The sequence below is a fragment of the Athene cunicularia genome, assembly GCF_003259725.1.
Source record: "Athene cunicularia isolate RWA chromosome 2 unlocalized genomic scaffold, athCun1 chr2_part1, whole genome shotgun sequence".
Lineage (NCBI taxonomy): Eukaryota > Metazoa > Chordata > Aves > Strigiformes > Strigidae > Athene > Athene cunicularia.
Window position 1 is genome coordinate 60486182 of NW_020799095.1, and position 17685 is coordinate 60503866.

Genomic DNA, 17685 nt, shown 5'->3' on the forward strand with positions numbered 1-17685 from the left:
CCATTTGTAGAAGAATGAGTCTTTCTTGACAGGCTACAGTTCCTGTTTTTTTACTTTTGCCTCATTCTAGGTTACTGAACTCAGGTTTCCACAGCATTACAGTAACTTGACACACAGTGCTAATGTACATAACATAATCAGACGTCAAAGAGAAGAATCTTTTTCACACTGTTGTCCGCAACTGGGGAACGGGGATGATGCAGCAGTAACGTCTTGGTGATGGAGCATTGTGAAAGCTCCACAGCCCCGTCTCATGTATAACATAGAACTGTTGGCTGCATACTACAGAGGTGGTTCCTCACTGCATGCTTCTCCATGACTTCAAAAGCTGCAAGCTTGCAGTAGTTTCATTACATGAGGACTATTGCAGTATTTTGCAGGACTCTGCATTATAGGTAAAGAGCCCTCAGCACAAAAAATTAAGGGCACTGCAGGCTATGCTTAGGAAGTGGATTATGTTATAAGCTATCTACAGAAAGTAGAGGCATTTAAATTTGCAGATAGGCGAGTTATTTGGACTCAGCCTTAATTTGAATGACCAGGTCCAGCTAAATAGTTGTCCCTCATGAGCAAAACAGTGATAGCAATAGTAATTGGAAGTGCCCCATCTCGTCTTTCAGAATGACCTGTAGATCAAAATTTAAAAGTACCTCTTCAGAAGAGAGCTGGGAGGAAACTTGAGGGGTGTTTCAGTTTGAGGTAGGCATTGCGGCCACCAGATTTGGACAATCCTGGGCATGGAATACTGCATCCAGCTGTGGAGCCCTCAGCACAGGAAAGACATGGACCTGTTGGTCCAGAGGAAGGCCACAAAAATGATCATAGGGATGGAACGCCTCTCCTCTAAAGAAAGCCTGAGAGTTAGGTTTGTTCAGCCTGGAGAAAAGGCTCCAGGGAGATCTTAATGCAGCTTTTCAGTACTTAAAGGGGGCTTATAAGGAAGATGAGGACAAATATTTTAGCAGGGCCTGTTGTGATAGGACGAGGGATAATAGTTTTAAACTAAAAGAGGGTAGAGTCAGACCAGATGAAGAAATTTTTTACAGTGAGCGTGGTGAAACACTGGAGCAGGTTGCCCAGAGAGGTGATAGATGCCCCCTCCCTGGAAACATTCAAGGTCGGGTTGGACGGGGCTCTGAGGAACCTGATCTAGTTGAAGATGGGACTGGCTCATTGGGCTAGATGACCTTTAAAGGTCCCTTTCAACCCAAACCATTCTATGATTCTACATCCACAAAGAGGATCTGAAGGCCCTGAAAGGCTTTAATGCATGAAGCAGAGTTCGTACAGGCTTCGGGCAGCGACTAAGCAGAATTTAAGCTCTTTAGTCTTTAACATGCCTTTAATCTTTTGTTGATCTAGCCTGAAGTTAGGATTATTTATTTTGTGTACTACCCAAATTTTGGTACTGGAAAGTAATTTCAGTGAGAAATATGCTAAAAATTGTCCTTAGTAAGCAGTTGAAGTTAACGGTACTATTCTATCCTTAGTTTACACCGTCCTGTGCAGTCCTCCTAATATTAAAACCTGAATGTGAGTGCTTGGCCTCTTCGAATGAAGACTGTATTCTTCCTGCTAAGTAATATCGCCATCCTTGATTTTAACAAAATAAACCAAATTCTACATAACTACATAGGTAAGAACTGATTTAGAAGTAGCTAATCCTTACTATGAGTCACACCTGATTTCCCTGGACTCCTTATCCTTGATAAATGTCTCATGCCTAACTGTACAAACTTAGTTTTCAAACTCTCTCTCTCCTGAGATTAAAGCAGTTTGAGATGAAGCAATCATGCTTGCATGCTTGCCAGGATGAGACCAGTTACTGCCTAAAGCTTTTGGATCCCCAGGCACATAGGTAAAGGCAGCTTGAATTTATCATCTTAGACTTGGTAAATTTTGCATTGCGAGACAGCTGCAATATAATCTACTCCTTCTCAGATAAAAACTTTTTTTTTTTTTTTTTTCAAGAAGTGGAAGCATGGACTGTGTACAAATGATACATGTTTGACTTCTAAATAGAAATGTCAATAGTTGGGAGAGCTAGCTTTTTTCCTACCGAGAGGTAAATTTGTATGGAGAACGGGAGTAGCTGTATGTCAGAAAGGTGCAGTGTGGTATCTTTTACCAGATTATATTTCTGCACTGTTGTGGGATGAGGACAGAAATGAAAATCAGGATTGGACAGCAATAGTGTTAATTCTTGGCCATCCTATTTTTCCGTTACATAATGTTGGATGCAGCAGAGACAAAGCAGGTTTCAGAAATCAGACTAAGAATCGGGACAGGGATTTTTCGAAGCAATAGAAGATACTCAAAATCCTTTTGAGCCTTAACTGCTTTATTCTTCTGAAAATACCGAATTCAGTCACCACAGAAGAGCACTAGACTGTCCCTCTCTGTGCAAAGCTTCCCTTGCTGTCTGTGGAGATCAACTGTGAAGACAGATTCATCATAAACGTATACCTTGACTGATGCTGAGACTTCATGGTCAGAAGCAGGATGGCTCCTGTCAGTCATCTTCATTGCAGCTCCTTCAAAGTTGAGAACAGCTGTGCCAAGCTGAAAATGAGTGAACTATGTTTGGTAGATATGCAGGTGGCTGAAGAGAGCTACATACAATTTAGTGTGCAAATTCTTCGGTTTGCTAGATTTCTTCTGCCGGAGCTATGACTGTTGGATCAGTTTAACTGTTCTCTTTCTGGGAGTGATTTACAGTGTTAAAATGCGTATTTTTGAGTGTAGATTCTTGTGTTTTGCACGGTTTGGGGGTGGGGGGTTCAGGTTGATTTTTTTTTCTTTGTACTTTTCCAAACTAATATTCTTTGGCACAAGGGATTTTTTTGTCAGTAATTTTCAATATTGACCTTTTATACTCTGTTTAGTTTATTTATTGAGACTCACAGTAAGAGCTGTCTGCATCTCTTCTTCCCTGTGTTCATTTCTATTATTGTAATCTCTCTTCAACAGAATTGGTAACCTGTGTTATTTTCTCAGGCTCATGTAGTAAATAATGGTACATCTGAAGCTTATCACAACAGCAAATAAGATGGTGCATAATGCACCATCCGCTCCAAATTGCCACAGCAGGGAGGGCTGGCAGTACATCCATCACCTCTGTTATTTCTCACAAAAAGCTTCGGTTTTCTGCCTGTGAACATTGTAGGGTAGCAATAGAAAAAGAGCTGAAGTGGCTACATGAGGATGAGGATCTGGGCCTTTGGGAGAACATTGTTCCTTTTAGTCAGAGGAGCAATGCACACTGGATTCCTTATGGTTTTATCTCCGTATTTGCTCCTTTGCCCTCACCTTTTTTTTTTTTTTTTTTTATTCCTGTAGGCTAACTGGAGAATACCAGTTAAAAACCTAGCATCCTAGTTATTATTTTTATGCTATGCGAGTAATTTTTCTATCAATTTGCATTCCTTTCACTGTGACAACTATGACCTTATTGAGTGTTCATAGGCTTCTTCTTCTTTTATCCTTTTGACCCAAGGGTATATGTACTATTTCTTTATGCAAAGAAGGTCTTGAATTATTGAAAAAATCAAGGACCAGATCCCCCAAAATATGTAAATATTTTGCTCCTTTGAATGGATGGTACCAAAGAGTGTGTGTCCACAAATTTCTGTGACATGAGACTCCGAAAGGTGCCACACAGTAGTACACTGCCTGTGTACACACACTTCTTACTGAACAACATAAATTATCTCATATGTATTGAGCACTTTGGTTGCAAATTGTGGAGCAGCTGACAGTATAAGATCATAGTCTTCCCTATCTTGCAGTAGCTTTCATGTGTCTGTGATCTGAACTCAGTTACATTTTGCAAGAAGCTGAAATAAATCTGGGACTGAGCAGAGAGATGCAGCCGTACTTCCTTGAATACATGTGTAGCCTCATAACCTCAGAACTCTCTTTGCAAGAAAAGATGGAGAAAAATCATAGCAAGTCCCATTACTTACATAGTCTATTAACATTCAACTATCAAAACACCAGTACCAGTAGACTGAGTTGCACATTGCTGCAGGGATGAACATACCTTCTCTATGGTAAACCAGTTAATATTAAGCATGACTTTATACTTGTTATATTACCCTACCAATAAATAAAAACAAGACATTTTTCTAACAGGTGTAATTTCATCTCAGTTAATGTGTGAGCTATATCCTGACTCTCTTAACTCTCAATTAATGTGTGTAGTCAATGGATTATTTGTTTTGACTGTGTGGAATAACTGACACTGATGACTCTAACTTAATTTAGTCTCTTTGCCTCTGGAATGCTGGTAACCAAAAGCAAACCAAGTGATTTACTTGGATTTGTTACTCAGAAGTCTATCGCTGACACTACTGCAGATTATTTTTTAAACAATGGATTAATAAAGTTCTGTTCAGTCACAACTCCCGGTTTCTTCACAGTTGTCTATAAAAATCTGTATTGTTAGTTTGCAAGAAGTGCAATAACTATGAATTTGTACAAATTGAATGTAGCGCATTGCACAATGTACCATAAAGGCTGTTGTCACATACGAGCAGCGTGGACTCCAGATCTATTTTTATTTCACTACAAGAAGACTGTAACTGCTACTTACATTTCAGAGGAGAACAGAAACCTCAGAATAACAGAATCTTATATCTTTGGGATTTGTTGTTGAAATAGAGGAGCTAGTGTTTCTGCTCTGCCAAAAAGCAGATATTTCCTGAAAAAAAAATAAAGTATTTGAGACCTTTCCTTGTAAATGATAGACAGGGCACTACTATGAGGCCATATGTTTAATATACATGAAATTAGGGTTTTATGTAGAACAACTAACAACAATAATATTTAAAGAAACAATACAAATAGAGATTTGTAGAAATTCTTGAAAAGCAAAAACATACAGATTATTACAACAGGAGATCAACCAGCTCCTCCCTGGGGCTGAGTTTCAGCAATTTAAACTCATTCAAACTCAACAGCCAAACTGAAGCAATTGAATGCATAATATTTGACTTGGGCTGAGGGCAAATTTAATCCTTAGGGAAAATGTAGGGAACATTTTGGTGGTAGGAGAGACAGAGATTTCTCCAGAAAAACAAAACTCAAATAAGAACTGTTTGAGCTTACTGTTTAATCTAAGAAAAGATGATACATTTTTAGTTAATGACACCATTAAAAAACAAAGAACTAGACTGACAGAAGTGCTGGAAAAGGAGACTTTTGTCCAGTGATGATCTAGTTACCAGATCAGTCGTCTTGGCTGCTGGAGTCTCTCTCAGTCCCTTTTTCTTGAGAAAGCTGTAATGTTGCCAGAGATTATACTAATTTATTTAGTAGGTTCAAATATGAAGATGGAAAAATGGAGGGATGCTATGACACCACATTGTACAACGTAATCTACTTGGGCATTTCTGTAGCTAGTAGACAAGTGAAATTATAGAATTAGGTCTTCTATAGAGGTTTTCTATAAAAAGGTGCACCATATCTTACCAGTTTTAGAGGTTGAAATTGAATCAGTACATTTATGAATGATTGTGTTCAATTTTATTCTTTATATTTCCCTAGCATTGTAGCTGGAGCATCAATACCTGAGCATCTGTTCCTTACACTTCTGTTACTCATCACAGTAAGTCCGTGTTGGCAATTTAGCAGGAGGTCAAGAGTGCATTCTCAATGTGGTGAAATACTGGGTCCTGTTTAACCCATTCTTTAGAAAACTGACCACTCTGAAAGTCCTCTAAAACAGCAAGTAAAGGGGGGGAAAAAAAAGTCAATGTAGTAACTTAGTTTTCTTTGCTCTTGCTCTAAACTTTTTTGGAGTAGAGGACTGCATGAGTGTGAGGTTTTTTTATTTTTTAATGGTATCTTCATTAGGAATATTGAGTGCTAGTACTTTACTTGAGTTTCTTAATTGGCATTCATGTAACAGATTTTTAATAGTTTATCCTGAGGAAAGTCTTGAGCTAAATTAAAATTTTGTTCAGATTTTGATAATGTAATGCACAGAACATAAATTTTATGGGGAAGTTGTAACTATCCTCAGACTGAAGACTACAGTTTACCACTTTACCCTCCTCCCACCCCAGATTCCCCACAACTTTTCTCTGCCTTACATCCAGGCTTGCAAAGGATAAAACATTGGAGGAAAATGTATAGCACTGTTATAATTTGAGGAGCTAAAATGCCTCCCTGTCATTGAATAGTTATATCTTTGTGTCGTTACAGGGCTGAGGTAAAGCTGAGAGCTTTGGTTACATTCTCTACTTTGTTGTCTTGTAAGTCTAACCTTAATTTAATTTTCTGGGTTTAGACAACTTGGTTTAGAGAGACTGTTTGAACTGCCTAGCTTTATGTTGGGGTACCATGTTCTTAGCTCTGCCTTGCTGGTTCCCAGACAGCCCTGCAGTAGGAAGTTGTCCTCCTTATGGAAAGCAAACAGAATCAACAGGCAGTCAGCTGCACATGAAAAATGACAAAATATTTCTCCCCATTTCACAGAAAAAGAAGAGAGGAAGGCTGACCCAGGAACACTGTGCAGGGTGACTCTTTAACATGGGCCTGCTGGATCCCAGCCTTTGTACCTTAACTGCTGTATTTCTCTTCCTTTGTTTTATAGGTTGCACATTTGGTTGGTGGCTTTATGCTGCTGGTTTAGGAAACAATATTGCATGGCTTTATTCCCATCAGCTGACAGAGATGTAAGAATTTCATTAGCTTGATAACTGCTCTCATTCTGGCTGATATAATATGAAAAATGTAGTTTGAAAATACCTTCCAGGGCTGCTGTGGTGGCCCAGATAGCACTGTGTCAGAGACCCCAATTCATTTCATAGCCTTTCAGTTCTCTGGACGCCACATTTACTAAGTAGACTCCCACAGGTTTCTCTGCAGCAGGCAGAAGGGCAGCTGAGCAAAAAGCTTAGTCAGTACTTCAGCAACTATTTGGATACTTGCTGGAGATTCATCAGGAAATGCTTCTGATGCAGTAACTTCCTAAGGCTACCTTAATTAGCACACAGGCTTGCAGCCTTCCCTGTGTCGGGATGCTCACAGCAGCAAGATAGAAATTGGTCCCTTTCCCACCTAGCTACAAAGGGAGCTGTGAGTCTCTTGGGCAGCGTGATCCCAAAGCAAAGAACTCCCATCCTCATCTGGGAGTATTGGATTAAAATGTTTGTGTGCTCAACTTTAGGAGAAATACTGTTCAAATCTTGAAAGCCCAAGTATTCCCAAAGTAAAATTGATCCATACATCCCACTTTCCAGACAGACAATTAATGCTATGTGACTTCTGCATCCACTCAAAATGCCTTTGACTAGCTACCATCAGGCACCCAGCTTCTCTAGGATAAACAACAGGCTACAAATTCGTCACAAAAATTGGCAAATAATGTTGAATTATAAATATATTTGAGAAAATTGTACTGTGTTGGCTGACAATTCATTAAAAAAGAGGAGTTGAAATTGATCAAATGAATTGTTTGTTACTAATTATTTGCCTAGTGCTAGCTGTGATGTGAGACCTTGGGGGTGGGAATAAATTATTTTAATGAGGGATTAGGTTAAGACACGTTATAAATTCTCATCTCAAGAGCTAACCCCAACATTAATATATTTGCCTATAACTGTGAATCTTCTTTAATAGCTGCCTTTGCACTGCATAAAATGTTCCTCCTTTGAAAATCCATGTTCTGACAAGGAAGTATGTAGCCTCTCAGATTTTATCCTCATTCGAAACACCAAAGAAATACCTACAGAGAAATAACAGTAATGTAGACTGTTAGTTATATTTCAGGTTGGAGAAAGAAATGCTCACATCCCAAGGACAGATGAAATACCAGATACCTTTCACTGTGAGCTCAACGCATCCCCGCTTTTGAAAACCTCATTTGTATAGTGCTTGTGGCCTTAGAGATACGGTTTTCTAAGTGAATGAGGATGAAGGTATGGGGATAGGCTGCCTTATACAACCTGGAATGGAAAAGAGGAACGAGGATGCATTTATTGTTTTGCTTGTAATAGAGTCAAGAGTTGCCTTATACGATCTGAACTGTTTACAAGCTCAGGGTAGTAACATATGCCTCAGACACTCCAAGTAGCAAGGGTTTTAAGTCTGATCTTCCTCCATTAAGTTTCTGTAGACGCATTATTATAATACTTAATTATTATAACTGCTATTAATAATTCACAGCAAAATCTGAGACAGGTAAATCATAGACTGAATGAGATAGGCCTATCTCTTTATGTATTTGTGCAGTATCTCATAACTCTAGATACTACTGCAATATAACAATCATGCAATAGTAAAACATGTTTTTCTCTCCCTGTGTCTTTCCCATTTTCATTAGTTGACCTCAGAGTGTTTGTAAAAGAGAGGGCATATTACTGTCTGTATTTCTACAGGCAGGTCAGCACCCACAGTCACTCAACAGGTCAACGTGGCAATCAGCGTGCAGACACACAACTCCCCATGCCATGCCTTCTGTGCATCAGCCCTATGCATGCTCTTTCCCTTAGATATTGCTTCCTCAAAAGATCAGCAATGCTGACTATTTTGTAAGTTGACAGTGGAGAAGTAGGAGGATATATTATGTGGTCTTGCCCTTCTGTGAACTTGTTTCATTTCAGAACTTGTTTGAATTTCCTCTGTATTTTTAAGGCATGATATAATGCCTCAGTTTGCCAAGGGCTTTAGAGCACTGCTTAAAATGATACTTTACTTGCCTTCTTTTTGTTTTGTCAAATAATCAATGCTGGTTTTCACTAGGTACCTGTCACCTCCTTTCTGCATCACTTGGTGTATAATCAGTTAGGCTCTGGGAGCACACAGGAGATACACTATCCATGCAAATTGGGCCCTCTCTGCTTCCAGAGAGACTTTTTTCTGAGCACCATCAAGTGCCCCTTGCTATTGAAATTCAGCACAGTAACAAACTTCCCAGCATTCATTATCCTATTCAGTATCAATTCGGAGGCAGCACTTGTGTGTTTGTGTTTGTGCAGGAAAGATTCATCACATTTTTGGGTCAGCTACCTTGTCAGCTCCACAAACACATACACACACACACACACTGAAGGAAGAAAAAATGAACTTCATACGCTTCATTCATGTCAGAACTCAACAACTTTAAGAGTGCAAATATTCTGCAGTCACTCATGAAAAGAAATTTTTAATAATAAATATCTAACAATTAATGGGCTGGTAGCTGCAGTTGTCTTCAGGGCATAATATCTAATTTCCTTGCAATGTTTCATATCCTTACTTTTCACGCTGCAACAGTCTATCATTAAAACCGAATGCAGGTTTCTATCACTTTTATTTATTTTTCAAATCAACTTATAAATCAGTGCCAGGCCTTGTTACAGATGAGTTCCAATAAATTATCGGCTGTGGACAAATTCTGAATGTTAAACATTCTCTGTTTCTCCCTTTTTTTCTCCACTTACTGTACTCCTGTGTCACTCTCTGAGCCTGGAGCGCACAACAGGCAAGGGGTTTTGAAGGGCTTTTCCCCCTTTTAAACAAGATGAGAACCTGTCTACTTAATTATATGCTATTTAAATAATGTAAAAATGTATTTCTTTTTCAGGGAAATAAAATACCTAGGGAAACAGTTTCATGCAACCTGCAACAAAATTTACATCTCTGGACTACAGTAAGATAGACATCATCTCTTTTACTTCTAGCTGACAGGTAATTCCCAGAGCGACTTCTAACACTAATCTACCTCATATTAATTCTTCTACCAAAATGCTCTGTTGTTGCCCTTTGGAAGCAGGTCATAAGTGCTTTTGTGAGCTAACGCTAACTTTTCCTTAGCTGATCTGTCACTTCTAATTTGGGTTATTGAAATTAACAGTCTATTGCAGATTTTGACATGACTCTATCAGTTAAATAAATTTTGTTTCTAGTTTTACCACTAGGCTGAGATACATCAAATAGCCTAAAGTGACATAGCCTTGTTTGACTGATGGGAAACTCTGACTATTGTAATTAGTAAAATGACCTTTAAAAATATTCTGGGTTGCAATTGTCTACAGCTGTTGTGCAACAGTGAGTGAATTAGCTGTGGTCCTTAGCCTAAATGAACTCTGTATCACATGAGAATGTATAAAAGTAAAGATGCTCAACAAAACATTCATTTATACACAGCGCTCTTCAAAATGGTGTGTTCTCTCCCAGTTTTCCTTTTTTGGGTCTCCTCCATTCTGCTTTTTTTGTTTGGTTTGGTTTTTTTTTAACTTTTATGCCTCTTCTCTTTCACATCTCTTGAGCTTTCAGCACTTTTTCCCTGTTGCTAGACATCACAGAGTATGATTTGATTAATTTTACCTCCTTGAATTCAAGTAAACTCCAGGCCTTTCCTTGAACCATAAAGGGAACCAAGTGGAAATTGCCCAGTGTTCTTTCTATTCTTGTCCTTTTTAATTTTTTTAGCATAACACCCCTTGTCATTAAACTCACTGATGATTTATCAAGTGATATTTCTGGGAATTGTCTAACATTTACCTTGCTGGATAAATTATGTCATTCAATATATTGTTGAGTGGCAGACAACATTAATCCTTAACATAAAATAGGAAATCCTTGAAGAAAAACAGAAAGAATTTCTACACAACATGGCTAAACCACGGCTTGGATGAGAGCCAGAAGTGTGGAGTATGCAGCAATTTTAGACATTTACTTTCTTTCCATCTGAATTTTAAAAAAACACACCTTGTAACTATATAGTGCCAACTTCTTGCTTCATCTGAATGCAGTGAGAGAATTAGTGTGTGTTCAAGGTCTCTTCTGATTCCTGCCTAATGAATAATTTTCAGTCTTTTTATGCATCTCTTCCCAGTTACCTGCCATTATTTCAGGAAAGCAATTACTTTTTTCCCCTAAATTCTTCCTTTAAATATGTGTCCTTGTAACTGGCCAGATGAAACTGTCTTATTCATATGGCAATTATATATATGATTTGTTGTTTCTTGTCCCTCAGATTAAATGCTTTTGAGGGCAAAGATACTGTTGTTTTCATGGTCTTTGCTACATCCACTGTGAGCACAACTGCAAGTGCACACGGAAACACAGATACAGAGTTGAGCCACATACTCTCCCTCCAATTAGAGGTAACTGTTTCTACTCTGCACATGCAACTGCTTTGCTCTATTTGTCAGTTCACATGAATGACTGATAAGGGGAATTAAAGACATCTTGGTCTGTAAAACCTGAAAATTTGATGACAGAGCAAAACTACAAGTTAAAATTTGCTGTCCTACACTGCCCTACTAAATGTAATTCAGCCCATTTACACTGTTTGTGTGAACCAAAAAGCTGCCTAGAACAACTACTGAGCTTGAGAATGTGTCACTCCCAACTTTCCTGTACAGGTGTTTTAAATCTGGACCCAGTGAGAAAAAAATCTTTTTGTTTGTTTGTTTGTTTTTTGGTTTTTGCTTCGTTCCCTCTAAGTCTACTTAGATGTTAAGGAAATGGGAGTTAAGAGGCAGACTCAACCTTTTCCATTCTCTCCAGTGAGCCTTTTAAATTTATTTCAAAAGTATTTAATACAGCTGATAAGAGTGCACTTATATATCAATTTAAATCCCTTAGCAGCTAAGCTAGATGGGAGATGTTCCTACCATACACTACAGGGAAGGGCCTGTGCTTGCAGACTCAGGTTCCTGGGCTGGTGCAAGGCAAACTTCCCAGTGCTTCCATGGACCTCTGTCACTCCTGAACTCAGGTGATGCATCTCCAGCTGTGTGGGATGAGGAGCTCCTCTCAGTCTGTCTCTCTGTCAACAATATATCTCTGCAATGTAATGTGGTCCTATGAGATGATTCTATGATTCTAACACAGATATGTTAAACCTTAACTGTAACACAAACATCTCACAAACAGATCAACTGTACATCAAATAACATCCAGGTACACAGTTTCCATTACCTGTGACACTGAATTGCCAGCAATTTGAAACCCAGATGCTTTCAGCCAGATACCTAAATTCATACTGAGATGCCTAGATGTAAGCTGACATTTAGCTGTGTATGCTCGGTGTCACTGAAAAGCGGGGCACTTTTATTTATGAGTTTATACAGAAGCTGATTTCAGGAACTCAGACTGAAAAATAATAACTGAGACCGATATTTTATTACTGAGAAATATCTTTCATGATCTTCTAAAGCCACTGTGCTTCCTTGCACTATATAGAGCAATGTTGTCTTAGAGTCCGGCTGCAGGGAAATATAAATCAGGACTCCAGCTTCTGTCCACAGCTCTCCCATTGACTTCACATGAAGCCTGGGGCAAATCTTGCTCTTTCCCCATCTACACCCTCTTGGTTCCTACAGCAGTTTGGTAGGTGATACTACTTCCCAGAATCACTGTGAGGCCTAAATAATTTGCAGGGTGCTTGGAGTTGCTTGAATGAAAGGTGCTATAGAGGTGGAAATTTGTTGGGGTATTTTTGTTAGTATTAGTATTATTTCAGAGGAGCCCTTTGCATTGTTCTGAGGAGCAGCCTGTGTCTGGTGGAAGACTGCCTTCCGATCTTTCTAGACACAAGCTCTATTAACATACAAACGAACAGGTCACACTATTCTTGGAGCAGAACTCTTTAGCATGTTAATGACAAATTCACACTAGTGGCCCCTGAGTGCTCTGGAGAAATACAGGTTTTGCTTAGCGCTTAATAAAAAAAAGGCCATCATAAAATATGTCACTTGGGGCCGATTAATACTGTCGCAAGAGATAAAATAGAAGAGGAAAAAAATGACATAAATTTATCTTTCCATGGGTGCCAAGTGTGGCTTCCACATGTACTGCAATCTCAGTATTAGCATAGTATTCATTCGCAGAGGCATCTGTGGGGCCATCTATTGGCAGAGGCATCTATGGGGCCAAATTTGGCTATTTACTTTGGTCCTTCAGTGCAAGATGAGCATTTCTGAAAATCTGACCCTGCATATAAATAGATGAGCTCTTTTTACACTTATGGCATCATGCAGTACTTCACAGCTTTGGGTATATTTTCATGTGAAAATGTATAGGAAAAACTCACGCTCCTTATTTCTTACAAAGCACAGTTTACAGATTTTTTTATTTTTTTTTTTATCAGGGGTTCTACAGGCACTTACATGGATTAGAGAAGAAAATTTTGCTCAAAGGACTTTATCCATAGTCTGACATAGGCAGCAGAAACCATTATCCTTGATTCTTTTGGGCCTTGGACCAAGACTTCAGTAAGGAAATAATATTTTACTCTTGAAGAACATTGTCTGGTGGCAAAATTTGTATGTGTGCCTTTAAAAACAGTCTTCTTTTTATACATCATTAATATTCCTCTGCTGCTTTTAGTTTAGAAGCTAACAACGGCAACAGGGCACAGGAATGCACAGTGGCATTACACATATTCAGTGCTGACTGCTTGTTGTGTTGTCTATGATAGCAAAGGTGAGTTTTTCCATAAGGGGAAAACACTTTAGGGCTAACAGCAGCCAAGCACCACAATCAAGCAGAGCTCTGCACCAGTCAGAGTCTGTCTGCCTGCTGCTCCAGTCAGAAATACTCCATACACACACTGAAAATCATGGCAGGGATTTGAAGATGGCATGCTGACACTCATGTTGCCATTTTAAGTTCAATCAATTAATATTATGAAGAGGCAAAACCATTACCGTAGTAGATATACCGCTGTTACCCTCATGGAGCGAAACATTATACCAAGTGCTGGTGCTAAGTGGTTTTCTGAGTCCTATAAAGGTTAGATTGTATCTTTGAAGATTTCATGCATTTCTTTTTTTTTTTTTTTTTTTCTTTTTTTTCCCGATTAGTTCTTTTTTTTCTGATTTTTTATTAGGTATAGTGACAGTTTATAGAGGACTGAATGATAAAATGAAACTGAAAAGCGGTATAATTGGTAATTTAATGGCACAGACACCAGCTTCAAAATTGCAGTAGCAAACCAAAGTTACAATATTTACAAGGAAAAGAGCGACAGAAATATTTCTTCACAGGCTTTTAATTGGAATCCTAATGAAATCACCTTGTGAAGGTGGGGGATGCCTGAAGCATGCACATGATAGCAAAGAACATGACTTCATGCATTAGCATTCAGAAAGACTAGAGCTTGTGGCATGGTTTAGGCTGTGTCTACTTAAAGCTTCACAGCTGCAGGGAAAGTACATTTTGCCTTTCCAAGAGTGGGAAGCTGAGCTTTCCAACATATGTTTCCAGGCTCCCACTGCAGTTGATGATAGAGAGGGATTTCTCCAAGGGGCAGGGGTGGCTATGTGTAAGGATGTCTATGAGATGTGACAGGACTCTTTGGCCTTCATTCATGTGTTTCCTTATTACAAAAAACAGAGCACAAAGTGGAGGTGCACAGCTGATTTTCACCCAGAATGAACTTAAGAGCTAGCATGAAGTATGGCCTGTACCCAGCGCAAGATGCAAGGGAGCTCTCTTGGGTTCCACAGCAAAGACCTGGACCTAGATCAGGCTCCTCCTCCTCCAAATCACCTTCCTGTCACTATCCATCGAAGAGTAAGAAGGGTCTCAACAGATGACAACAGTTAATCGGTGTGCCTTGGGTACTCCTGAAAATGTATTAGAAGGATAGTAGTCACCATGTTACATTTCCTAAGGATAGACAAGTCTAGGGTATGTCCATATTCTTAGTTCACTGCAACTTTTAGAAATAGCAGAAAAAGGATAGGCTTACTTTTTTCTCACTTTCACTGGTTTTATGCAGGAGGAGCTATCCTGACTCCTATAAAATTACTCTTTGTTTCCATAACCCTCAATGTACTGGTAAGAGTACAAGTGTACTTAGAATAGTAACACAGCATCAGCCTAAGATAATTTTTTAAAATCTTGGCCTGGAATAAGGAATATTTATGTCACATGAGAGTCTGCCTCTGAGGGAAAAGTGGTATTTTGGTCAGCATCTTCAGATTTTTTTGCATCCACAGAAAGGATCTGGTTTTCAAAGGTGCTGCCTGCATAGCAGGTTGCATAGGACTAAGCAGATCTGCTTTGATGAACAGTCTGGAAAACTACAGTGCTGTTCAAAAGTCTTAAATAAGACTCCACCTGAAAGCTCTCTTTTTATCTGATTTTAGCTATCCTACAGTGCACTGCTTCATCTCAGCAATTTTCCATTCCTGTTACACAAAGAGCAAATAAGGAAGAAGAAACCAACTTATCAACTCAACTGAAGATGGACATGACCACACTCATTCATCAAATAGAATCAAAGTCAATACAACAGTGTCAGTAAATCCCATTTAATAATCCCTCCCGAAAGAACTTTTACATGTAAAGAGATCCATTATTAATTTACCTATTTGAAATATAGCTCACTACGCACCAAATGCTCAATAAGACACGGGGCCAGGAATCATTTGTAAGACAACTTTATGTTTTACCAAAACCACTAAAACAGTCAAGGACTGCCAAGACCAATTAGAGTAGCTAGCCCAAAGATCACTTTTTCTTCTGTTGTCTACTGAAAGACCTCTATTACAGCATAACATATGGCAGTATCCAGACATATCCTACTTTGCTAGAGTAGCAAAACAAAGCCTTAAGCAGGGCAGGTTTTTTGTTTCATATAAAGGGGTCAGTTCAGTCTTTCAGAAGAAAATGCCAGTTACCATGTGAACACCTTAAGTCCTGCTTCTCATCCCACATATCATATTCTTTCCTCTGCAATATTCTGGTGACTTGTTTTTTTTTAAATGCGTCTTTCAACCAAAGGCACAGATAGGTTTTAGCTTGCATCACAAACAAGCCAGCACATATGGTAGTTCAGTCAATGCCATCAATTGCCTTGTGCCCATCCCTACTGTCACTGAACTCAGTGAGAACCTGGGGAGAGCAGAGTACTGAGCTGATGGGCATTAGTAAAGATTGTAAAGGTCTGTGGGGGCCATGCCTATGTAAGATCTTATCCCAGTGTGAAAAGCAGCAGAATGGAAGCAAAGTAAGAGTATTTATAGGAATCACCAAGTGACATTTTGTGGCATATTTTACTCAAGATCATTCTCATCCATTCTGGTCTAAAAATTAGAATAGAATAGAATAGAATAGAATAGAATAGAATAGAATAGAATAGAATAGAATAGAATAGAATAGAATAGAATAGAATAGAATAGAATAGAATAGAATAGAATAGAATAGAATAGAAAGGAACCTACGATGATCCTCTAGTTCAACTGCCTGCTATAATAAACTCCTTTCTTCTCTCTCTTCCTCCACATATACATATGGGTCACTTATATGGTGACTGCATTCTCCAGATAAGCAAAAAATTATACAAAATTTTAAACTATAAAATTCAATTATAGAGTTAGTAATACTTTTGGACAGAGATGGATTATCATTTAGATCAACTAACTAACCTTTTGATGCAGTAATACGTATCTACTCATTGGTGAATATTATTCTGCATAAAACTTGCACACTTTCTTTCATTTGAATAAATTCAGTTGTGCACAGCTTCAGGGCTTTTATTCATAAGTATTCTAGAAAACCTTTCTGAGTCAGTAAAGAAAACTAAAAAACTTTTCTATGAGAATAAACTAGTATTTGCCTGGCTAGAGTATTTTGGGGGTTCCAAAATAAACATGATACAGTATTTAGGGGAAAAAATATCCTCCTTTCTGCTTGTTGGGACAGATCCAAAACACACCAACATAAGATGTACATTAACTTCAGTGAGCTCTGGATTAAGCTTCCAGTCTAGGAAAGAGGATGCTGCTATGCACTTCAACAGCAGCAGTAACCCTAGCAGTTATCTTCCCCCCTACACGTATCCAAAAAGCAATTTAACGCTCCAGCAGCAGTTGCCTATTAATCGGGCTAGAAAAAAGGTAGCCTGGGAGGGTGGGTTTAAAAGAGGAATGTGGCACTATTATGTATTGCTTGCAAAGTAAACAAGCAACATCAGTATAGTCATTTCCTAATTACGAGCTGTTTCATAAACTGTAAATGCTAACATGGGAGAGGTAAATCATAGCAATTTAATTAATAAAACACTTTAGACAATTAAATCCATATGTGCATGTCCTGGGGCACAACATCAATAATAGAAGCTTGCAGGCATATTTTGGAAATTTTATGCAATCATTTGCAGATCTTGTAGTCAATAATTGGTACAAACTGTTTTAACTCTTCCTTGACTGGTCTGGAAAATGGAAAGGAATTGTTAATTACTATTATTGTTATTGATTTCATTACTGTAATTCTGTTGCCCATTTTCTCATCTTATGTGTGTATTTTAAAATCATTTTTGTGAAGGGTACAAAATTAATCTGATTTCTTAGATTTCTTCTGATATGTGAGCTCTCTACACAGTATAGTGAATAGACTTCATCCTAGAGAGATGATAGTCTTGTCTTCCTGGTCCACAGAGCTAGACTAAAATTTGTACATACACTACAACTTTGGGCTCTGAAGTCTGAGTACAATTTCTGAACAATGGGGCTTGAGCTCTGAAGTTGCAAGGATTTGTCCATGACCAAAGATATCTTAAAAGATTTGGAGACCCTAAGCACAGAGCTGGATGGAGAATTTGATAGTTCCAGCTAGACAACTAATGGATGTGCAGAAAAGCTAAAACATGTGTTCAGTAATTCAGACTCATGCACAGACTGTTATCCTGATACTTTGCAAACCAGGCTGACGGCGATCCAGAAAAGCAACAGGTAATTG